A 25,496-nucleotide genomic window follows, 5' to 3' on the forward strand; every position below is an offset into this window, starting at 1 on the left:
ATTAAAAAAAATAAAATCGAAGACTAACAACTATAGCACTATGCATATCAAACAATTTACACTTTAAAGAATTACTCAGAGAGCAAGAGGAACATACACTGCTAGGGTTCCACCTCATAGCCACGGGCAGTAAAAAGAAACTGAGGGATGGCTGAAGTTGCCCTGCCCTTTAACGGGGAATATGAGGCACCTCTGGCCCTAACTCACAGAGCTGGACAAAAACATTCTGAATTTGAGTACTTTGGGTGTGCACGCATACCAAGAGTGAAATATGGACAAACTTGAAGAATTGAAGATTTATCTTAGAGACATGCAAACAAAAGAAAAATTATGTTAATCATTTTTTGTCAAAAAAAAAAAACAAAAAACAAAAAAAAACATGCCATTGTCACCTTTCTGAAAGCAAGAGAACTAGGTAACCAAGGAACCAGAACTACTGGTGCAGGAAGTGAAATCAGGTATTATAGGGATAATGGACAAATGGTGGAATAGTTGTCATGACTCGAATACAGACATTGAAGGATATGCGCTGTTCAGGAAAGAAAAATAAAAGTAAAGGTGGTGGAGTAGCTTTGCATATTCATGATGAGATAGGCTAAAGAAATAAGTAGTGATGGAATGGATAAAACAATCTGTCTGGGTCAAAAATTACTTTGGTGGAAAAATGATAACAGAGGTTCCACTGGGATAGTGCTTGTGGTCTGCTAAAGATCTCAAGTATCTGAACTGGATATTTTTAATGAAGTAAATGCTACTGAGAATTGTGATTATGGGAGACTTCCATTTCCCAGATACAGATTGGAGAACAAATGCTGCTAACAACAACAAACAGGATCCAAATATTCCTTGAAGTGATAGCCAAAAGACTTCTTCACCCATTAGTCACCAAACCAACAAAAGGTGATGCCATTTTATATTTAGTACTGAGGACCTTACAGAAGAACTGAATGTAGAGGACAACCTTGGTTCGAGTGATCATGAGCTAATTCTTTTTGTTGGCACTCTTTCATCTGCAAGACACTGTGGGAATTGCAGCCTATGATGTAGATGGTTTGCAATGTCTCACATGACTAATAGGCCAATCCAACAGTTGCATGATATTTGGCAGTTACTGCAAATGTATGTGTCTTGATTGGGAGCTGCTTGCTTCCTACGGGCTCTTTTTTCTTCAAGCTGTAGAAGCCAGCTCCTGTCATGGACTTTGATACCCTGATGGAGATAATGGCACCACTTGTTACGATCACTTGCCAAGATTTCCCATTTGTCAGGATCAATCCCAAATTCCTTCATATCTCGCTTGCACGTGTTCTTATAGCGAAGCTTGGGACTTCCTGTTTTTCTTGTTCCCTCTGATAGCTCCCTGTATAGCAGTGGGTCTCAAGCTTTTTTTTTTTTTTTTTTTTTTAACTGGTGACCCCCCCTTTCACATCGCAAGCCTCGGAGTCCGACTCCCCCCAATAAATTAAACACACAGTTTAATATATTTAACACCATTATAAATGTTGGAAGCAAGCAGAGTTTCGGGTGGAGGTTGACAGCTCACGACCCCCCCCCATGTAATGACCTTGTGACCCCGAAAGGTCCTGACCCCCAGTCTGAGAACCCCTGCCGTATAGCATGTCCTTGGGTATGTGTCTGTCTTCCAACCTGCTTAGATGGCCCAGCCAGCATAGTCGTCTCAGCTCATCAGCAAAGATTAGCTAATTCAGTTTAAACTAAAAGAACAAACAAAAATAGGTCCTGCATCTAGGGTTAAAAAAATTTAAATGTGAATTAGTTAGGAAGTTAACTGGACTGTAGAACTCAAGGAGCTGAATGCGGAAGAGACTTGGAATTTAAATCAAAGTTGCAGAAAATATCCAAACCCTGCACCCTAAGCCAGGAGTGGGGAGGGGAAGTCCTGTAAGGAAGGGTTCCAGACCAAAATAGATGAACAAACATCTCAAACAGGTAAGCTTTCTGGAAAACAGAAAGCCTATAAGGAATGAAAAAAGGCCTGTTAATTTGACCTCAATTGTATGCAAGGTCTTAGGATAAATTTTGAAAGAAGGAGCAATTAAAAACAGAGGTTAATGGTAATTGGGATAAAATATATGGTTTTAAAAAGGTAGATCATGCCAGACCAACCAGATCTCTTTCTTTGAGACGATAACTGATTTTCTAGACAAAGGAAATGCAGTATATCTAATCTACCTGGATTTCAGTAAAACATTTGATCCTTTCATATATGAAATAATTAGCTAAATTATAGAAGATGGGAATTAATGATAATTGAAGAGTGGATAAGGAACTGTTTAAAAGGAAGATTACAATGGGTCATACTAAAAAGAACTGTCAGGCTGGAGGGAGATTACTGGTGGAGTTTCTCAGGGATCATACTTGGGACCTATCTTATGTAACATTTTCATTAATGTCCTTGGCACAAAAAGTGGGTGTACGCTAATAAAATCTGATGACACAAAGTTGAGAGGTATTGCCAATATGAAAGAACAGGAATGTCATACAAAAAAATATGGACAACCTTGAAAACCTAATAGAAATGGGATGAAATTTACAGCAACCTCCAGCAACCTCCATCTTAAATGAATTAAAATGTTGAGTTCTCTATAAAGCTTCCTATCACTCTTTAGAAACTCAATCAAAAACAAAGCTACAAGAAGAGAATGATTCCTAATCAATAACTCTTAACTCACTAAGCATTGTCCTTTTATGAGACGGATTAATGGAGAAGTGCTGAGAAAGGAACAACTTCCCCACAAACACTCAACAGTTAAAAGGGTCCAGAAGAGGGACCTAAAGACATGCGAAGCAAAGTAAGGATGAAGGACTGTCATCTAGACCACAGAACAAACTGGAAAAACAAGTCAAATTAAATTTGATCTATTAAAATAAAACAATCAAGCTGGTACATTTGGGGAATGATACTTTCACATTGAATGTGATGAAGATAACAAGTCAGTAATGCCTAAGAGGGATCCAATATGAGAAGAGCTTTGAAGGCAACTAGCACCAAGAAAAATCCCAATGAGATTTCAGGTATTATATCATGGCCTACACCAAGATGTTTATCTTCACTGTAACAGGTTGGATTCTACCTAAAATATTGCACACATTCTTGGCAAATCAAATCCAGGCTGACATCAAGAAGTTGAAAGGAACTAAGTAGAATAAGTAAAATGATAAAAGGCCAAGAATAAGAAAACTACATCTGAACAGTTTGACTAAACAATAACTAAGGAAATAACTATTTCAAATGTGTAGGACTACTGAGGAAGGCACTGGCTTTGATTGGCTCAAAGGAGTAAAATGAGTAATGCTATGAAATAGAGCAAAGGTACCTTTAAAGTGAATAGGAGGTAAAATGTATTAACAGTGAGGTCTCAGGCCATAGAACTATTTCCCTAAGGAAATGTTAAATTATTCTCTTTGTATTCTAAAAGTTCACTGGACAAAAAAGTTCACTTGGGATACAGAGAAAATAATTATAGTTGCCCAAAAATTTCCTCTAAATAACCTGTATTATAAATTGTCATTGTAAAATATACTTTTTACATTTTATACATTATAAAATAGAATGTAACAATATAAATTACAAATATCAAGCTACAAAGTCATTTTGAACGCAAAAATCCCAACATTTAGTTCTGAACGTGTCAAAATTGGATGTTTAAGATGTTGGAATTTTTTCCCGTTTTTTTAAATGAAAAAATTTTCGCAGAAGCTACAAGATTTTGCTAAGCATTTTGATTTAAATGGAACGACATTCTTTGATGGAAAACGGTCCCATCAACATATTTCAGCTCCAGTTATAACTTCTGATCTTGTCACTGATTTGAGAAAGTTTTTACACAGTGGATTAACTACTGTAGGTGGTAAAGTTTCTACCGTTTAGTGCAATGCCTGCGTGCTGGGGGTAGGGGGGGAAGTGTCATGAAAGCTTAGAATTTGCCATTTGTTGCATTACACAACAGGCCCAGACAGATCCTTGAAGTGTGTGATCTGCAATCCGTCATTTTAAGGGACTGGGAGTTTTTGAGAACTTGTGTTCTTCACATTTGAAGTCAACCTTATGCAAGTTTCTGAGAAGCAGTGGTGGTGCTTTAGGCTCTGCTAAAAATTCTTGGCAGATGTTTTTAGACTACTTAACCGCTTATCACTTTAACAATTTTTTCCCAAACCAGTCATACATACATGTACTCAGTAACTACTTACATACCAAGTTTCATACTTTTTGGTTGTTTATAACCTCATAATGCTCAAAAGCAGTTGAGGATTTTGCTTACCCATCAAAAAAATCATATTGGACGAGAAACCAAGCAAGTAAAGTTTCAGCCCAAGTCAATGATTCAGAAAACAGTGTGAAAACAGAGGGAATACAATGGTAATTGATCTTCAAACTCAACTATGAACTGTAACTAAGTGCTATGGCAAGGTGAGGGAGATATCTTTTTTTGGACCAACTTCTACTGGTGAGAGAGACAAGCATTTGAACCACAGAGAGTTCTTCTTCAGGTCTGGTAGGAACTCCTAGCACCACAGCAAAATGCAAGGTGGAACAGATTGTTTAACGTAAGTACTTAGCACATTGTAAGGCAGTGGTTTTCAAACTTTTTTCCTGGGGACCCAGTTGAAGAAAACTGTTGATGACCACAACCCAACGGAGCTGGGGATGAGAGATTCGGGGTGTGGGAGGGGCTCTGGTCTGGGACAGGGGTGCGGGAATGAGGGCTGCAGGGTGGGGCCGGGAATAAGGAATTCATGGTGTGGGAGGGAGCTCTGGGCTGGGGGTGCAGGCTCTGGAGTGGGGCCGGGGATGAGGGGTTTGGGGTGCAGGAGGCGCTCAGGGCTTGTGGGGGGCTCAGGCAGGGGGTTGGGGTGCAGGTGGGTCAGGGCTTTAGGTTGGGGGTGCAAGTTCTAGGGTGGAGCCGGGAATGAGAGGATTGGGGTGCAGGAAGGGGTTCCAGGTTTGGGGGGCTCAGGGCTGGGGCGCAGACATACCTCCGGTGGCTCACCGTCGGTGGCGCAACCAGGGTGCAGAGGCAGGCTTCCCGCCTGTCCTGGCACCGTGGACCATACTGCGCCCCAGAAGCGGCCAGCAGCAGGTCCGGCTCCTAGGCAGACGTGTGCAAGTGGCTTTGCATGACTCTCTCCCGCAGGCACCGCCCCCCCAGTTCCCATTGGCTTGCGGCGCTGGTGCTCAGGGCGAGGGCAGTGCATGGAGCCCTGTGGCCCCCCTGCCTAGAAGCCGGATCCACTGCTGGCCGCTTCTGGGGCGCAGCGCAGTGTTGAAACAGGTAGGCTCTAGCCTGCCTTAGCTGGGCAGCACCACCAACAGGACTTTTAAAATCCCAGTTAGCAGTGCTGACCAGAGCGACCCAGTGCCTGATGTGCCACGACCCAGTAGTGGGTTGTGGCCTGAAGTTTGAAAAACGCTGTTGTAAAGGACCAGTCAAGTTAGGTCAAGTATAGAGTGATCAAATTCTATCAGTCCTCATTATCAATGGAAACCTGCACAACACTTCCAAAAGATGAGCCTGGGAACTTAAATTAATTACTCTGCATGACACCAAAAATCATGGACTGAACAGACACTGGATTTATGGCTTATTACAACAATCTCTAATCCACTAACCCCCTATTTTTAACCTATGACTACAGAGGTGTTAACAAGCCACTCAACATTGAACGGTCCCTTATGATATGTGCTAAGTACTTATGTTAAACAATCTGTTCCACCTTGCGTTTTGCTTTGAGGCTGGGAGTTCCTGTCCCTGACCTGAAGAAGAGCTGTGCATAACTCAAAAGCTTGTCTGGCTCACCAGCAGAAGTTGGTCCAATCTTTTTAGCAAAGGTAAATGGCAAGGCCTGAGGAATAACAGCAAACTGTTAGTGTATGAGAGAAGTGTAAATGACCCTAAATTAAAAAAAAGTGAAACTGGCTGTACACAAATGCTAATTCAGAAAGTAAACAAACCTAAAGGCCAAGCAAATGTTTATTCTCTTTTATTCCTAGTAAACTTGTGCATTACTTATAATTATAGTAGGAAAAGAGAATTCAGAGAAACTTTTTTTCAAATTGATGCTGTCTATTCAAATTGTACTTTTCATAATCAACTTCACAGCACCTGCCTCCTCTATAACTGAATTAATCTTTTGGAGCTTACTGTGTATCGGAGAAAGGACTATGAAAGATCAATATATTTTTGGAACAGAGGAACATCTTCCCCTTTTGTTCTGTTGAAGGGGAACTAGTTCATCTCAAAGAGTCCTTCCAAATATATATTTGGAAATTAGTCTTTTGAAAGGTGTTTGTTTTACTGTTGCAGTAATCCTGTTATGGATCAATCAATCATTAATCAATAGTGAAACATCTAGTGGAGGATGGATACAGACACTCCTCACCCAAATATCCATCCTGATGCAGTAAGCAAAATTAATCTGATTCCATCCTTTTGGGTCAGAAGTTTTCACATACAGAATCCTCTGCCTGAAGAACAGACTTGAATTTAGGCTTTATGTTGAGAGAGGAATGAAAAAAATGGGTTGAAATTCTAACTGTAAAGGATACTTCTGATCAGCAGGGAAGCAGATATGAGTATAACTAAAATGTATCCTTGATGCACTAATTAAATACTTAAAGAGGAGGTTTTCTGCTACCTTTGTCTAAACTATTGACAGCTGACCTGAGACACCATGGCCTTGAAGTGACAGAGGGATGTCTTCAACTGAAGTCCATGATGCCAAAGTATTCGACCCTGCAGGTGCTATAAATCCTCCCTTTGCTCTGAGACACACACTAGATACAGACAAGCCTTACTGCAGTGGTGTCAGCTGTGTTATGTTTTGAATACTTTACACCTTAATTACTGACCTTTTCTGAAGATTTATAGCCATCTGGATGGTATGCTAGCATTGGTGGTGGTATGCAATATGACTGGTCTGTTGCATTGTTGTGGAGAGCCGGTAGCAGGAGCCATAAAATGGTAGACAGGGCTAGGCTGCTCTGGCATACACATAGAAGGAGGAGATTTCTATCCACAAGGCCTTTAGACTGCCCTAGAGGAAGAACAGAAATCAAGTTAAGCTCCACATTCCAATTTTCTCGATTTCCTAGCACAGTTTAACATCTCACAATTCCAAAGTTTTGAGGAAGAGAGGAGTGAGCCTACAACTGCTGTTGAATGGAAGCAGTTAATTGAATCTATGTGAAATGTTAGATCTAGACTCAGGAGCGGGAAGAGTCAACGGTCACTAGAACTTTTTATCCCATATAATTGTTATTGTAATTGGAGATTTGAGTGTTCTCTTGAACTGACAGTTGCCTATTTAGGACAGTTTTATTTTTGTCTCCCTCTCCATCCAGCCAAGATATAACACAGGGGTGGCCAACCTGTGGCTCCAGAGCCACATGTGGCTCTTCAGAAGTTAAAATGCAGCTCCTTGTATAGGAGCAGACTCCAGGGCTGGAGCTACAGGCACCAACTTTCCAATGTGCCAGGGGGTGCTCACTGCTCAATCCCTGGCTCTGCCACAAGCCCTGCCCCCACTCCACCGCTTCCTACCCCTTCCCCCCTAGAACTTTCTGCATGCCACAAAATAGCTGATCGGCAGGTGTGGGGAGGGGGAAGCGTTAATTGGCAGGGCTTCCAGTGGGTAGGAGGCACTGGAAGCTGATGGGGGGCTGCTGACGTCTTACTGTGGCTCTTTGGCAATGTACATTCGTAAATTCTGGCTCCTTCTCAGGCTCAGGCTGGCCACCCCTGAAATAACACATACATCAATTAACTTTGGCCTTGGCTACACTTGCAAGTTACAGGGCTGTAAAGCCTCCCCCAGCGCTGTAACTCACTTCCCGTCCACACTGGCAGGGCACTTACAGCGCTATATCTCCCTGTGTACACCGCTGCAGGTACTCCACATCTCCGAGAGGAATAACAGCTGCAGCGGAGTGGCTACGACTCACGGGTGTGAGTGTAAAAGCTTGCAGCACTGGACTAATCACCTTGTCAAGTGGCCAATCCTCTCCATTGTTGTGACCGGCTCCAGGAATGCGGAAGTGCCGGTTTCAAAGCTCGTACCACAGAGAAAAGCGAACAGTTTCCAGCTTGCTTTGAGTAAGTAAATGAATGAGCAGGGGGCCGGGAGTTCGGAACTTGCAAAATAGAGAGCGGACATGCTCCAAAAAGAACTCTCTCTTCCCCCACACTCCCTGTCACAATCCACTCTACCCACCCGTTTTGAAAAGCACGTTGCAGCCACATGAATGCTGGTATAGCTGCCCATAATGCATCGCTCCCAACACAGCTGCAAATGTGGCAAGTGTGGCCACACCACTGCGCTGGCAGCTGTCAATGTGGACAGACTGCAGCACTTTTCCCTACTCAGCTGTACGAAGACAGGTTTACCTCACAGCGCTGTACAGCTGCAAGTGTAGCCAAGGCCTTTGTAACAACTGTGTTAACTGACTGAGCAACGGTTTATCCATTTTCATATGTTCAACTTTCCAAAAGAGTTGTCTTTTGGGATGAAATTTCCCATACTTGGTCTAGTCTACTTAGTCTAGAAAGATGTAATTTTTTTCAATAGTGTAGCATATTTCAGCTATTTTTGAATTTTGGACAACTTTTTCAATTTAAAAATATTTTAAAAGATTATAAAAAAGCTACTGAAAAAGCAGCTGAAAGTTACATTGATATGGGTATAGTGTTCAATAAGAACAAATGCCTTTATGTGACTGTGGAGGAGAGTTTAATAGTGACAATTGTTTGCAAATTGAAAAAATTATTCTAAACGTGAACAGATAACACTTGTAAAGATTTTAGCAGAGCTTAATGAAGCCCCACCACCTCTGGGATCTCTGCATGTTCTCCTTGCCCAACCAGATACATACAGGCGCTGCTGCTGAAGAAATTTATATAAAAGAAATAGTAAATTCCTGAATAAACTATACAGAAAAATTCTCCATAAAACTGCCTTAACATCAAACAGGAAAATGTTGACAGTGTAAAAGATCATGGATCTAACCTTTTTTGATGCAATATTAACTAATCCACAATTGTCATATTTTCTATTACAAGCTCATTAAGTTTCTCATAACATATGCTGTAAAAGGTGATTGATAGTCTGGTATATTGTTTGTCTAGATAATACACAAACATAACAAATGGGAAAAAAGGAGAGACTGATAGCAACGAGTACAAATCAGCACTTAGGAACTGCATACAATTGATATGGGAAACAAAGTTATCAGTGAAAAAAAGAAAAAAAAAAAGGGAGGGTTGAGGGGGGTCAGGAGGATTAACCACCAGAAGAATATATTCCTTAACTATATCAGAAAAAAAACCCAAATCCTAGTAATGCTATAGGTAGTAGACAAGGATGATAGAATTAGGAATCATGATTCAGGAAAAAGACATTCAATAAATATTTCTGTTCTGTATTCCAAAAGCAGCAAGGTGATATATTCATACGTTATCTTTAATAAATACTTTTTATTCCATCATTAAAGATTAAAAATATTTAAAATCTGCAAGACTTGATAGCTTACACCCCAGCGTATTAACAGAATTAGCTTAAGAGCTCCTGGATCCACTAATGTTGATTTTTAACAAGTCTTGGAACAATGGGAAAGTTTCAGAGTACTAGGAAAACCAAATGCTGTGTCTACATCTAAAAATGGTAAGTGAAATAATCCAGGAAATCATAGGCCAATGAACCTGATATCATTCATGGGCAAAGTCATGGAAAAAGCTGATATGGGATGTATGTAGTCAAGAATTAAAAGATGGTTGCATAATTAAAGCCGATTGACCCATTTCCCATAAAACCATGTTTAGTCAAACAAATCTGATATAGTTTTTGTTGATATTATAAACTGGGTTATTGAAATTTATAAATTTGGTTGATAAAAGCAACTGTGCTGACATAATTACTTTGGCTTCTGTAAGGAATTTGATTTGGTCCCACATGACATTCCAATAAAATAGCACTACACAAAAAAAGTTAATGCAGCCCATGTTAAACTGATTAAAAACTGGTTAATTGATAGATCACAATAACAAATAACTAAATGGGGAATCACCATCCTATAGAGGTGTTTCTAAGGGGTACTGCAGTATCTGCTCTCAGCCAAATGCTATTCAACAGCTCTCTCAATGATCTGGAAGAAAATATAAAAGAAAACTGGTAGAGTAGTAAATAATAAGGGGGGACAGGTCAGTTACACAGACTTCTTAGCAAATGCGTAATGCGTCTCAGATGGCACGTGACCAGGATTTATCACTGAATTTGGTCCGCTGGTTGGATCATTAGCTTCCCCAGCTTGGGCCAGTTACTTACCTGGATTGCTTAAGATGTGCTCATTTGAGCAACACACTCACATTTTAATACAGCCAGATGCAAGATCATACACATAGGAATAAAAAAATTTAGATCACTCCTACAGATCGAGGGACTGTATTCTAGAAGGAAGCAACTCTGAAAAAGGCTTACACGCCATGGTATAAAACTATAAGCTCCCAATACAATGCTGTATTTAAGAGTACAACTGCAACCCTTAGCTATAGAAAAAGGAGGTTATCAAGAGTAGGGAGATGGTATTACCTCTACATATAGCATGACAGAGCACTGTACCTAATTCTAGTGTCCACACCTCAAAAAGAATGTTGAAGAATTGGAAACTTCAGAAGAGAGCTAAAAGAGCAATTAGAGATCTGGAAAATACACCGTACCTTGCCACAAGAGACTAAAATGCAATACACGGAGTTCATCAAAGGATGCAACTTGATCGCTGCCTACAAGTAAATACACAGGGGACCAGATTTCTGAGAGTACATAGCTCTAATGTAGCAAAAAGGGGGAGGGGCATAACAAGATCCAATGGTTGGAAGCCAAAGTTAGCAAATTCAGACTCAAAATAAAGCTGAAAGTTTTAACAGTAGGGGTAATCAACCACTGGATCAACTTACCTAGGGATATAGTGGATTCTCCATCACTTGCAGCCTTTAAACCAACATGCATATCTTTCTAAATTATATACTATTGCACCAAAAGAAGTTAGAGTTGACACAGAAAGTACTGGCTGAGGTTCTCTGACCAGTGTTATGCAGGACAAACTAGACGATCAAGGTCCCTTCGGACCTTAAAATCTACTAATCTATATATGCTCCTCACAGAAGGGACGGTACCTATGTTTTGTGCAGTGTACTAAAATACAAGCTTTGCAACACAATGCTAAGATTTCTGTTGAAATTTTCACACTGAGGCATGTTTTAACTGTGCATCTATAACATTTGAGGCATTAATATAATTTAGCATTTAGAACATGTATGTCACCATTTAAATACACCTCTACCTCGATATAATCCTGTCCTTGGGAGCCAAAATAATCTTACCGCATTATAGGTGAAACCGCGTTATATCAAACTTGCTTTGATCCAGAGTGCGCAGCCCAGCCCCCACAGAGCACTTCTTTACCATGTTATATCGGGTCACGTTATATTGGGGTAGAGGTGTATGTCTGTCAATACACTGCCATTCTTAGAAAACGGGACATCATGGTAAGTGACATTCAGTCTTAGGTTTACATTGATCCTCAAACAGCAACAACCTGAATCTGCTCACTGCAAAAAACTCTAACTATTTTTGTTATGCAATTTGAACCACAGGCTTATTTTCATTAGAGCTAAGTGCACAGAAGGCCCACTGACTTACCGTGGAGTTGTGGGTGCTCAGCTCTTTTGAAAAATCAGGTCCTGAAAGTTTCTGCTTAGAAAGAAAATTGTCCTATCAGACTGTATTATGTAATCAGTCAGATGAGGAAAAACTTAAGGGATCAAATTTTCCCCCTTGCTAGGCTTTTTTACAGTGCTTGTTGTACAGGACTTCTTCTGAAAGATATTTATGAAGTGTTGGATGTTTCATGATCACATTGTAATGATTTTAAGATTAACTTAAAAAGTGGTCTTTCAAAGAAATAAACTTTGGTTTTATCCTCATGGAATATTTTTAAGTGTTTCACTTAGATTTTACTGCTATATCATAGTAAGTAGAAAAGCAAAAAAGGTCTGATCATGGCGTATCACTGAGGCCTATCAGTAAAAATGGAAAAGTGCAACATAATAGTTCTAACCCATAAGCTAGCTTATCTATGTAAGAAAATTCCAAAGATGGAACGGTTACTGGTGGGAGATGCCATGCATCAAAATTCTCTGCCAAGGACATCCATCAGTTCAATTTATCCCAGTTCTGATTCAACTCTGCATTAAATGGTAGTTACACCAGCTTGTAGTGACGGTGTGCATGTATCCCATTTCAAGGTAAATGAATTGGTGCAAGAAGTCCTCCCACTGAGGTCCAGTACTGCTCAAGCCACAGCAGAAATTACCATTCACCTTTCTATTCTAAAATGAGAAGATCTCAGATGAAAATCATACCCTGAAAACAGCCCTGGACACCACCTATTAGTCATTTTTATAGTGAGCAAATCCACTTGATAGGGGGCATCATTATTCAGGCTATGTTCACTATGCCTCAGATTTGCCTGGATTTATGAGGGCAATGCTTTCATTGCTCTGAGGGGTTATCTTAGATAACCTCTATTATATTATCTGACTGCCTCAATCTTTAATATACTTAGATTCATAAAACCCATGAGAGATGGGGACGATAGTCTCTGTGTTTCAGTTCCCCATCTATAAAATAGTATTTACCCTAAGTGATTTCCTCACAATAGCACAGGAAGTTAAATACCCTCACTGTTAAAAATTTGTGCCTCATTTCCAATTTGAGTTTACTTGGCTTAAGCTTCCAGCCATTGATTCTTGTTATGCCTTTCTCCACTAGATTAAAGAGCCCTTTAATACCCAGTATTTTCCCTGTGAAAGTACTTATACACTAATCAAAATCACCTCCATTTTCTTTTTGATAAGCCAAGCAGATTTAGTTCTTTAAGTCTCTCTTTCATTATGAGGCATTTTCTCCAACCCTCAAACAATTTTTGTGGTTCTTTTCCACACACTCCAATTTTTCCAACATCCTTTTAAATAGTATTGTAATGTATCCATTATTCTAATATCAGACTCACCAATACCACATACAGGGGTAAAATCACCTCCTTACCCCTACTCCCCTGTTCATACATTTGAGGATTACCCCATTTGCCACAGCATCACACAGAGATCTTCTTGAGTTGCTTGTCCACCATGACCTCCCCCCCCCCCCAGATCCTTTTCAGCAGCGTTGCTTTACAAAATATACAGTCCTCCATTCTGTAGGTATGGGCTGCATTCCTTGTTCCTAGATATATGACTGGATTTGGCTGTATAAAATTTAGGGGGTCCAGTTTACCAAGTGATACATGTTGCTCTGTATGATTATCCTGTCATTTACCTTTCCATCAATCTTTGGGTTCGGCAGAAGAATTGGGCAACTTGCTTCCAGGTATATATGGCTGCCTTTATGGACAGGCAATTATAGCTACAATGCAGGAAATATACATCCTTGAGGCTCCATTTTACTTCCATCCACTATTTTCCCTAGCTGCAATAAGGAGCCAGTTGCCCAATTCTAGCCCCACTCCAATATATCACCCACCACCTACTTCCAGTTTGGTTCAGGCAACTACCCCTTCAACTACTCCCACCAGTTTAGTCACCAGCAGACACACACCCCCCCTCACCACACACCATGTAGTCAGAAGCAAAATGGTAAAAAATCAGCTAGAAAAAAAATTAGATCAGCACAAATAGTCCACAATGTCTTAAAGTATAAAAAGCAAACACAGTTTAGTATGAGTACTAAGGAGTTACAACAGTGCAACCAAAGCATTACACACGTACTTGCTGGCCCTGTGGTAACCAAAGATAGTAAACAAAGGCAGTAAAATGCACAGTAATTTAAAGCACTGTTTAAAAGTCAAAAAAATACAGTACAGTTTCCCTTCTTTACTTTATACAGAGCAGCACAGCAAACAAAAGCATTCCTGGTGCTAAATAGGCATCTTTGGATTAACACCATGCATAACAGTATAAGATCCCTCTTCAGAAAAATCACAAGTTACATGTAAAAAAAAGTTTTTGGTGATTTATAAGCATCATAAGCTTAAGGTATAGAGGATAAACTTATTAATTTTAAGGCTAGGATATGAAGTCTGATATCTTCAACTGTCCTTAAATCATCTGGCACTACCACCATAATTTTGGGGACAATAGTTATTCTGATTTGACCTGCACATTACAAGATAATACATATTTTCCTTACAGCTGCGGTTAAGAAATGTTTCTTCGTCAGTTCAGCAGCAGATGTGGTGGGAACATCCATTAAACAATCCTGCAGCATAGCTCCCAGGCTGGACTAACTTCTTGAACAGTGCCCTTCTCTGCATATTGGGTACCTAGTCAAGTTAACCTCATCCAAGCTCAGTACAAATTGCAATACAGTAAAAATTACTAAATGTATCCTTTATAAATTCCTTCCCTTTAAAAAAAGTGGTATCCAAGATGGTGCTGGATAAGACCTATGTGAAAAGCTCCTTACCAACTTGCTGAGTGCCAGAACTGCTGGAGAATGTGGGAAAGGAATGTGGAAATGCAAAAAGATACAAGTATTAACTTTGAAGAGATTGGAGCATCACTGTAACCATATGCATCACGATTACTGATGCATCTCTGTCATTGGACAGCAACTGAAGAGATCGACCATTTCAGAAGCCCACTGCACAGTACTTCACAAATCTGAGGTCTAGTAAAAGTAGGATTAAGGAGAATATGTTCAATGGCCTGTTGACTGAATCCCAGAGAACCACAAAGAGAATTTGTGTATAGCAGGAACAGCATTACTGGGCTATATAAACACAGGGAAGAGTGTCAGTCCTTTGAGACCATCAGAACACAGAAAAAGAGACTGGAAAATGCAAGAGTATATATTCTGTTTAACAGCAATAATGTACTATGCCTTGTTTTCAGCATGTGCACTGAGCATTCCTGGCATTACCAATGGTGAGTCATGTATCATATAGGTCAAAGTTGGCACATAGCCTTTGCACCGCAACTTCCCAGTCATCAGACAACGCCTTCCCCATTTTATTTTGCACATTTGTGAGACAACAAGCAGAAATATTGGGGGGTGGGAGGGGAGGACATCATCCACAGCACAAAGTGCATCAGACATCACTGAATATCAGGGTTGGAAGGGACCTCAGGAGGTCATCTAGTCCAATCGCCTGCTCAAAGCAGGACCAATCCCCAACTAAATGATCCCAGCCAGGGCTTTTTCAAGCCTGACCTTAAAAACCTCTAAGGAAGGAGATTCTACCACTCCCCTAGGTAACCCAGTGTTTTACCACCCTCCTAGTGAAAAAGTTTTTCCTAATATCCAACCTAAACCTCCCCCCACTGCATCTTGAGATCATTACTCCTTGTTCTGTCATCAAGTATCACTGAGAACAGTCTAGATCCATCCTCTTTGGAACCCCCTTTCAGATAGAAGAAAGCAGCTATCAAATCCCCCCTCATTCTTCTCTTCTAAAGACTAAATAATCCCAGTTCCCTCAGCCTCTCCTCATAAGTCATGTGCTCCAGCCCCCAATCATTTTTGTTGCCCTCTGCTGGACTCTTTCCAATTTTTCCAAATCCTTCTTGTAGTGTGGGGCCCAAAACTGGACACAGTACTCCAGATGAGGCCTCAACAATGCTGAATAGAGGGGAATGACCACGGCCCTCGATCTGCTGGCAATGCTCCTACTTACACAGCCCAAAATGCTGTTAGCCTTCTTGGCAACTAGAGTACACTGTTGACTCCTATCCAGCTTCTCATCCACTGTAACCCCTAGATCCTTTTCTGGAGAACTGCTGCCTAGCCACTCGGTCCCTAGTCTGTAGCACTTGTCCTTGTTGAAACTCAGATTTCTTTTGGCCCAATCCTCTAATTTGTCTCGGTCCCTCTGTATCCTATCCCTACCCTCCAGCGTATCTACCACTCCTCCCAGGTTAGTGTCATCTGCAAACTTGCTGAGGAAGCAATCCACGCCATCCTCCAGATCATTAATGAAGATATTGAACAAAACCGGTCCCAGGACCAACCCTTGGGGCACTCCGCTTGACACCAGCTGCCAACTAGACATGGAGCCACTGATCACTACCCGTTGAGCCCGACGATCTAGCCAGCTTTCTATCCACCTTATAGTCCATAGACACCTTATAGACACTGTTGACTCCTATCCAGCTTCTCGTCCACTGTAACCCCTAGATCCTTTTCTGGAGAACTGCGGCCTAGCTGTTGAGCCCGATGCTCTAGCCAGGGCTTTGGAGCTATGCTCCGGCTGTGCTCCAGCTCCAGGCAAAAACCTGCAGCTCCACTGCTCTGGAGCTGCTCCAGCTCCGGGCTCCGCTCCAAAACCCTGGATCTAACCAGCTTTCTATCCACCTTATAGTCCATTCATCCAGCCCATACTTCTTTAACTTGCTGACAAGAATACTGTGGGAGACCGTATCAAAAACTTTCCTAAGGTCAAGGAACAACATGTCCACTGCTTTCCCCTTATCCACAGAGCCAGTTATCTCAACATAGTGGGCAATTAGGTTAGTCAGGCATGACTTGCCCTTGTTGAATCCATGCTGAGTGTTCCTGATCCCTTTCCTTCCTGATCATTTTCATCTGCCCTTCAGGCTAACAAATGCTCATTACATAAGATATCCCACTGCATAAGAAGGATAGGAAGTATGGCAAGAGACCACTCTGGCTTAACCAGGAGATCTTCAATGATCTAGAAATCAAAAAAAGAGTATCACAAAAAACATGGAAACTAGGTGAAATTACAAAGGATGAACAAACAAATAACATGTAGGTATAAAATTAGAAAGGTGAAGGCACAAAACGAGATCCAACTAGCTAGAGACAAAGGGTAACAAGAAAACATTCTACAAATACATTAGAAGCAAGAGGAAGACCAAGGACAGGGTAGGCCCGTTACTCAATGAAGGGAGAAAAACAATAACAGGTGCTTAATGACTTTTGTTTTGTTTTTCACCAAGAAGGTTGGTGATGATTGGAAGTCTAACATAGTGAATGCCAGTGAAAATGAGGTAGGATCAGAGGCTAAAAGAGGGAAAGCACAAGTTAAAAATTACTTAGACAAGTTAGATGTCTTCAAGTCACCAGAGCCTGATTAAATGCATCCTGGAATACTCAAGAAGCTGACTAAGGAGATATTTGAGCCATTAGTGATTATCTTCGAAAAGTCATGGAAGACGGGAGAGAGATTTATAGACCAGTCAGCTTAATTTCAGTACCCGGAAAGATAATGGAGCAAATAATTAAGCAATTAATTTGCAAACATCTAGAACAGGGGTTCTCAAACTTCATTGCACCATGAACCTCTTCTGACAACAAAAATTACTACATGACCCCAGAAGGGGATACCAAAGCCTGAGCCCACCAGAACCCTGATGCCCAAGCCAAAGCCAAAGCCCCACTGGCAAGGGACCAAAGCTGAAGTCCAAGGTCTTCAGCCTCAGGCAGCGGGCCTGTAACCTTAGCCCCCGTCAAGTCTAAGCCAGCCCTGGCAACCCCTTTAAAAATGGGGTCGCGACCCACTTTGTGGACCCAACCCACAGTTTGAGAACCCCTGATCTAGAAGATAATAAAGTGATAAGTAACAGTCAGCATGGATTTGTCAAGAACAAATTGTGTAAAATGAATCTAATAGCTTTCTTTCACAGGGTAACAAGCTTTGTGGATGAGGGAAGCGGTAGATGTGGTATATTTTGACTTAAGTAAAGCTTTTGATACTATCTCGCATGACCTTCTCATAAATAAACTAGGTAAATGCAATCTAGATGGAGCTACTATAAGGTGGGTGCATAACTGATTGGAAAACCGTTCCCAGAGAGTCTCGTTATCAGTGGTTCACAGTCAAGCTGGAAGGGAATATCAGGGATCAGTTCTGGGTCCGATTCTGTTCAATATCTTCATCAATGATTTAGATAATGGCATAGAGAGTACACTTAAAAAGTTTGCAGATGATACCAATCTGGGAGGAGTTGCAAGTGCTTCTGAGGATAGGATTATAATTCAAAATGACCTGGACAAATTGGAGAAATGGTCTGACATAATAGGATGAAATTCAATAAGGACAAATTCAAAGTACTCCACTTAGGATGGAACAATCAGTTGCACACATACAAAATGGGAAATGACTTCCAAGGAAGGAGTACTGTGGAAAGGGACCTGAGGGTCGTAGTTAGGATGACCAGATAGCAAATGTGAAAAATCGGGACAGGGAGTGGGAGGGTAATAGGCACCTATATAAGTCAAAGCCCCAAATATCAGGACTGTCCCTATAAAATCAGGATATCTGGTCACCCTAGTCATGGTGGACCACAAGCTAAATGAGTCAACCGTGTATCACTGTTGCAAAAAAAGTGAACATTATTTTGGGATGTAATAGCAGGAGTGTTGTAAGCAAGACATGAGACGTAATCCTTCTGCTCTGCGCTGATTAGGCCTCAACTGGAGTATGGAGTCCAGTTCTGGGCGCCACATTTCAGGAAATATGTGGACAAACTGGAGAGAGTCCAGAGAAGAACGCCAAAAATTATTAAAGGTCTAGAAAACATGTCTTATGAGGGAAGATTGAAAACATTAGGTTTGTATATTCTGGAACAGAGAAGACTGAGATGGGACATAACAGTTTTCAAGAACATAAAAGGTTGTTACAAGGAGGAGGGAGAAAAATTGTTCTTAACCTCTGAGGATAGGACAAGAAACAATGGGCTTAAATTGCAGCAAGAGAGGTTTAGGATGGACATCAGGAAAAACTTCTGAACTGTCAGGGTGGTTAAAACACTGGAATAAATTGCCTACCGAGGTTGTGGAATCTCCATCATTGGAGATTTTTAAGAGCAGGTTAGACAAACACCGGTCGGGGACGGTCTAGATAGTATTTAGTCCTGCCATGAGTGCAGGGGACTGCACTAGTTAACTTCAAGGTCCCTTTCAGTTCTATGATTATATGAAAATGGGCACAGAGGTCTCATTAAATAAAGAATCCTAATTTTTAGGTAACAGTGGCTTGTACACTGCCCACTTAGATCCCGTGGAGTATCTGTACCGGCAGAACAGTCTTGTACAACTTCAATATGATAGCCCCAACAGTAGCTCTACCAACAAATTGGTTCCCCACTGACCGCAATAAATGGAGATGGCCAGTTTCTAAAAATGAAGAGACATGTTGCTGGGGGGAGAAGAGGCTCTGATCCTGGTTCTCTGGTGCTTCAGTATCCAGGCAGTTAAGGAGAGTGCCAAGAAAGTTGCTTCTGTACTCTAAAGTTCTGCACTCACTGCTGAACACCCCAGGTCTCCAAACTATCTGGTCATACAACTAGAGCTCTGTACAGATATAAAAATTGGATCCGCATCAGATCCATGATCTGCAAACGTCCATTTTATATGCATGGTCCATATCTGCAGATTTACAGTATTCTAGACGCAACCACGTTTGATGGCCTGCCCCAAAAGCAGTATGCAGGTAATCAAAAAACACATAATAGAAAAATGTAGAGGTGTCGTCATACCACGTCATAAATCTTGATATCTCTGGGTCCCTTCTCTCCTTCCCCATAACTATTCAAACAACTGCAAAGATTCCCCCTACCTCTTAGCTACAAGGATCAACATCCGACTCCATGGACAGGATCACAATCTGGGCTAACTCCAGGCTAAGAGATGAATTTGGAAATGTCATTGGCAACAGGCAAGTTCTAGAATACAGTAGGAGAGTTAGATATCCTATAAACCATCATACCCACATGGCAATGCAATAAGTTGATGTGCCACAGCATAATAACATATGGCTCAAATGTAAGCTGGCTTCTACTAACACAACTTTGACAGTGTGAAAAAAGCCACAATCGATGCAAGTTTATACTGGTAGATTTTTCTAATGAAGATAAACCCTATACAGGAAAGAATCTGTATTATTTTTCCCCACTGTGGTAAAGGCTAATATTTTCCCCTTAAATCCCAGTTTTGTTGAATATTTCTGACTATTTTTGAGAACCTTTATAATACATATATTGCAATGCAATTGGACAAACTATCCAAAGCTCCCCAAAAGTTAGCATTCAGATCCAAAACATATATTAGCTACGGTTTACTAGACAAGCACGCATATAAATCACACTTAACAACCCAGTTTGATATTTTAATATATATATAAGGATGTAAAAGGGGAAAGAAATACCTTCATGTAGCTGTCTGCAAGTTTGAGTTTGAGGCAGGCACTACTGTAGCAATATTGGCTAGCATCTGTCAGTTAAGTTGTACTTTTGTCTTATTTCATAAACATCCCAAATGATCATCTTATAAATTAAGTCTAGCACTAAATTATAAAACCAAAAACTATAAAATTATTTAAACAAATATTTTTCAAAATTTGAAAGGGTTTTAATTATATAGGATTTGCTCATGGAAATAAAGAGTATAACAATAAACAAGTGCTAAGAGGTAACTAGTTCCCAGTGTAAAACTACTACTTTAGATATCTAATTATTCCAGTTCAGACCCAGAGGAATAGTTTCTTTCAGCCTCACCGAAGCAGAGACCACCAGCAAATCTAAACATTAAAATTAATTTTTTGTAGGTTCATGATAAGAGCCCTTATATTGGGGTGGACAAACTTTTTGGCCCGAGGGCCACATCTGGATATGGAAATTGTATGACGGGCCATGAATGCTCACAAAATTGGGGTGCGGGAGAGGGTGAAGGCTCTGGCTGGGGGTGCGGACTTTGGGGTAGGGCTAGGGATGAGAGGCTTAGGGGTACAGGAAGGTGTTCCAGGCTGGGACCGAGGGGTTCGGAGGGCAGGAGGGGATCAGGGCTGGGGCAGGAGGTCGGGGTCAGGGCGTGGGAGGGGGTGTGAAGGCACGGCCAGGGGGCTCTGCTACACACTGTCCCGTCCACAGGCACTGCCCCTGCAGCTCCTATTGGCCGCGGTTCCCGGCCAATGGGAGCTGTGGGGGGGCCACGCTTTGGGTGGGGGCAGCGTGCAGAACACCCTAGCTTCCCCTAGGTGTAGGAGGCAGAGGGGGACATGCTGCTGCTTCCGGGAGCCATGCGGAGCGGGATAAGCCCCTGACTCTGCTCCCCAATGGGATCTCAAGGGCTGAATTAAAACTTCTGGAGGGTCGGATGGGGCCCTAGGGCCGTAGTTTGCCCACCCCGTCTTATATTGACTAAGGACTGCAGATTTTAACCAAAGAAAGCGGCATTTTATGACTGTATGTAGAAGCAGCTCCCAATCTAAGAAAAAACAAGATTTTTATGCACTTAATCTAAAAAAGTTAAACCTAAAGTGGTGTATGAAACATGCTGGGTTTCATTTTCAATTCAACTATTTGCCAGACTCAACTAATCTTTTCTAACCACAGAGAAAAATGAGAAAATTGTATTATTGCCTAAAGCATGCAAGTAACTTTGTTCCAGAAATCCTACACTGGATCTTCAGCAGCTGATGAAAGCAAATCATACCCATCAGTCAATAAAGTGTACAGAAAGAGCTTAGCATCCGAAAAACCTGAAGTAATGAGTTCCTTATTTTTTTAAACTAACTCAGTGAACAGTAAGCTTACTCACAGAACTAATGAACCTCATGATAAAACTTTAATGGAACTTCCTGCAGAGCACAAGAACCTTTTCCCTAGGTATTATTATGCCTTTCAATTAACATGGGTTACATCTGTGGACATGATAATGTGAAGAAAGGAGATCTTCTGGTAAGAAAAGAACTTCCTTAGGTGAACAGGCCAGTAAAGCTTATTTTCTACTGAGTGTGGTCATCCTATCTGTATAAAGGTATCACTCTTGTATCTGAAACTAGAAATATAACTGAGGACCTATTGTAATTATGCAAAGTGTGGGCCATTAATGGTGGTTTGGAATCTTAATAGCTCCCATCAACCAGGACAATTGACTGGATGGCTCTGTTTGCAGGCAAGCCTTCCTGTGAGTCAGGCTGGGAGGAATGAAGGCTTGGGGTCTTACAGTGACATGTGATCATGTCACATGAATTGGAATCCATCTTTAACCTGGTGCTTTTCCAGTGAGGGAGAATGGAAACCCAGAGGGACAAAGGATTCCCGCCTTATGCAAAAGATATATAAATGGGTGGAAGAGAACAGAGGAGAGGAGCCATCATGAAGAATCCCTTAACTACCACCTAAGCTGGAACAGAGCTGTACCAGGGGAAAGAATTGTGCCCAGGAAGGTGTCCAGTCTGGGGGGGCGGGGGGGGGAGAAGAGAGAGAGACTTACTGAAGCATCTCAGAGTGAGATTACCTGTATTCAGTTTGATTAGACATAGATTTGCTCATTTTACCTTATTTTGCTTGGTGACTTACTTTATTCTGTTACTACTTGGAACCTCTTAAATCCTACTTTCTGTATATAATAAAATCACTTTTTACTTATTAACTCAGAATATGTATTAATACCTGGGGGAGCAAACAACTGTCCATCTCTCTCTATCAGTGTTATAGAGGGCGAACAATTTGAGTTTACCTTGTATAAGCTTTATACAGGGTAAAATTGATTTATTTGGGTTTAGACTCCATTGGAAGTTGGGCATCTGAGTGTTAAAGACAGGAACACTTCTGTTAGCTGCTTTCAGGTAAACCTGCAGCTTTGAGGCAAGTAATTCAGACCCTGGGTCTTTGTTGGAGCAGACGGGAGTGTCTGGCTCAGCAAGACAGGGTGCTGGGGTCCCGAGCTGGCAGGGAAGGCAGGGGTAGAAGTAGTCTTGGCACATCGGGTGGCAGCTCCCCAGGGGGTTTCTGTAATCCAACCCGTCACAATATGCCCCAAGACTAACCTAATGTCTAGGTGAAGTCATACAATGTACATGTATGGGCAAGGATCCCACCACACAAAGAAAGCTGCTGAGGTAAGTATATCTGAATGTTTTACTTCAGGTTCCAAGTAAACTGTATTAGTAGGAATTCCAAGCTTTGGGACGGACACCTATGCCCTTCTGCCTGCCATATTCTAGTCCCTGCACTAGTACTTCAAATTTGACCCATCTTGCTGAATAAGTCTCATTTTTGGACTTTTCTTGTAAGTGTGGAAATGAGTTTCTGGAAGTAACCTTCCTTCATTTGTTCTTTTCAATACCAAGGAACAAGGTTGAGATTTTCTGGTTTCGGGTGAAATATTGGTCCCTGTGACAGCATGTCCATCTTATACCATATGGACACAGAAGCTTTTCTTATGTTGTCAAGTTTCAAGAACAATGGCCTCCTCTCTCAACATCTATATAACTTGCTTTCCTCTCTTATAATTTTCTGTAAAATCAGACAGTACCAAGAACAGAGAACACAGTAGTTAACTTGGTCAAGACTGGAACAGGACTTCTGCTACAGTCAGACCTTGAGATTGTGTGTTCTAGGGGATATTTTGCTATCCCGCAACTGTCTTTGGCAATTGAGATCCAATCTGGGGTAGCCAAATCATACTGCAGTGAATCTGGACTTTTGGGGGAGGGAGGGAAGGAAGGGAAGGGAAGGGAAGAAGAATAATCCATCCATTCAGAATCCAATCTTCTGATTTACCAATTGGCAGCTAACTGTTCTAGCAGACATGTTTTTCCAGCCCAATAAGATGCTTCACTGCCTAGATTCGTAGTGTAGTTTTCCTATGTATCATCATGGCTAATCTCATTGTCATCTGTTGACATTTAACATAACTGTTGGACTGTAAGTCATAACTCGCTTGTACCTAGTAAGGGATTTTTCTCCCCTCTATCAAATCCTACATTGTTCTCCTTTCCAACAGGCTGTATTTTACTTCTCACTTGACTGAGCAAGGCCTGGAATGGGGGAGACACCCTACAGCAAAAATCCTTAGTTATCTCTTAAATGCATGATTCTGAGATTTCCTATCCTAGAAATAAATGGTGCTTTGAAGACCATTTGAGGTATTTCCTCAAGTTTTTAATATACATTATAGTTTCCTTGAGCTGCGTGCCAACCCTCCTTCCTAACTATGAAGAACAAACAAAAGATTTTTAAGGTTTAGCACTGGACCCCACGATTCACAGCACATGAAATGAAATGGTGTATAACTGTCTGGTGCCATCATACTGAAAACACTTTTCTGTCATTTCAGAACGAGTGATTGTAAGACAATCTGAAGTCTCCCAAAGTTACACAGAAGGGAGGGGGAAGTGCAGTTAGTGTCATGTGCTTACAGAAATGCACTACTAGTTTTCAGTGCTGCATAAAAGGGGTAGATAAATATCTTTATGGCTTAGTTTTGATTTTCTGCAACAATTCTGTGAACAATTCCAGTAACAATACAAGCAAGGACAGAATCTGTGATTAAATGGCCCCTTCATGCCCCTCCATGACCAGTTTCAACCTTAGCAGAGATCAGTGCTTAACAGCCACTAGGTGCAGTTAGCTCCACTGACAATTAATGTATTTTATTTTTAAATTGTCTGCATAAAACCAGTCCCCCCACTTCCCTAAGCAAACATTGATAAGGTTGTTGAGAGACTGAATGCTCCCAAAAACATGTTTGTAAACAAACTTGAACGGTGAAGACAAAGGGCTTGTCAACCTCATTTTGTGGCGTAGACCTAATTTAGGTCAACCTCCAGCCACTGCAGTAATTCAATCAGCTGTTGGGTCCACGCTACCCTTATTCTTCTGGGGCATGCGTGCTCTCCAGGAGCACTTGCACCAGCTGAAGTTGGGCATTGTTAGAGTGTGGGGCACTGACGGCCGTGCAGGGCTCACAGCTGGAGCCTCCACCTGCCCTGAGGTGACGTCCAAGCTTGAGTCCAGCATGGACTCAATTTTACAGGGAGTCTACTAGCAGTGAAATTGACATTCTTCTCAATTTCATGGCTCAAGCATGGGAGGCAGGGGCAGTTGCAGAGTAGACACAATAGCAGCGATGAAACTGATAAAAATGATAGCCAAGGGCCGAAGTAAGTAATGCAGAGTCTACACTTACACTATGTTGCCCTAACTACACCAACATACGCACTATGCCTCGTCGAGGTGGAGTTATGTCGGTGTAGCAGGCCACTTACTTCAGCAGAAGGAGCATTCTAGTGTAGACACTGATAAAATTAGGTCGATGTAAGCTGCTTTATGTTGCCTTAACACCGTAGTGTAGACCAAGCCAAATACATTGCATAATGACAGCATTAGAACTCAGCCACCACCATCCATGGCTCAAACCCAACCCTGAGGTGATATGGGCACCTCAACTGAGGTAGCTGTCTAATTCATGCAGTGTCACAAAAATGAATGGCAAATGATCTTTAGCTGTGACGGTTTTGTTCTCCTATAGTCACATAGCCCTACATGTGTGCACCAATGTTCCCTTTTGTTCTTTTCCAACAGGGTGTGAAGGCAGCCCCTGGCAGAGGCAGATGTCATCCTGCTTCCCTGCTCTGCCACTATATGGCACATTTGACATCTCTGATTTCCCTGGGA

The 25,496-nt window shown here is 41.5% G+C and overlaps 1 protein-coding gene across 4 annotated transcripts in view; it reads right to left on the reverse strand.

The window, feature by feature from the left end:
- The window catches only part of GALNT1 (polypeptide N-acetylgalactosaminyltransferase 1), a 200,325-nt gene that overhangs the window by 143,491 nt on the left and 31,338 nt on the right, over positions 1-25,496 (reverse strand). For 3 of the 4 annotated variants that reach the window (XM_042842221.2, XM_008169367.4, XM_065584000.1), the window contains exon 2: positions 6,872-7,056. The exons of the other annotated variant lie outside the window; for it this stretch is intronic. The gene's annotated coding sequence lies outside the window, so the exon portion shown is untranslated. The remainder of the gene's footprint in view (positions 1-6,871; positions 7,057-25,496) is intronic. 4 annotated transcript variants of the gene reach the window in all.

Source organism: Chrysemys picta, chromosome 2 (genome assembly GCF_011386835.1).
Source record: "Chrysemys picta bellii isolate R12L10 chromosome 2, ASM1138683v2, whole genome shotgun sequence".
Lineage (NCBI taxonomy): Eukaryota > Metazoa > Chordata > Testudines > Emydidae > Chrysemys > Chrysemys picta.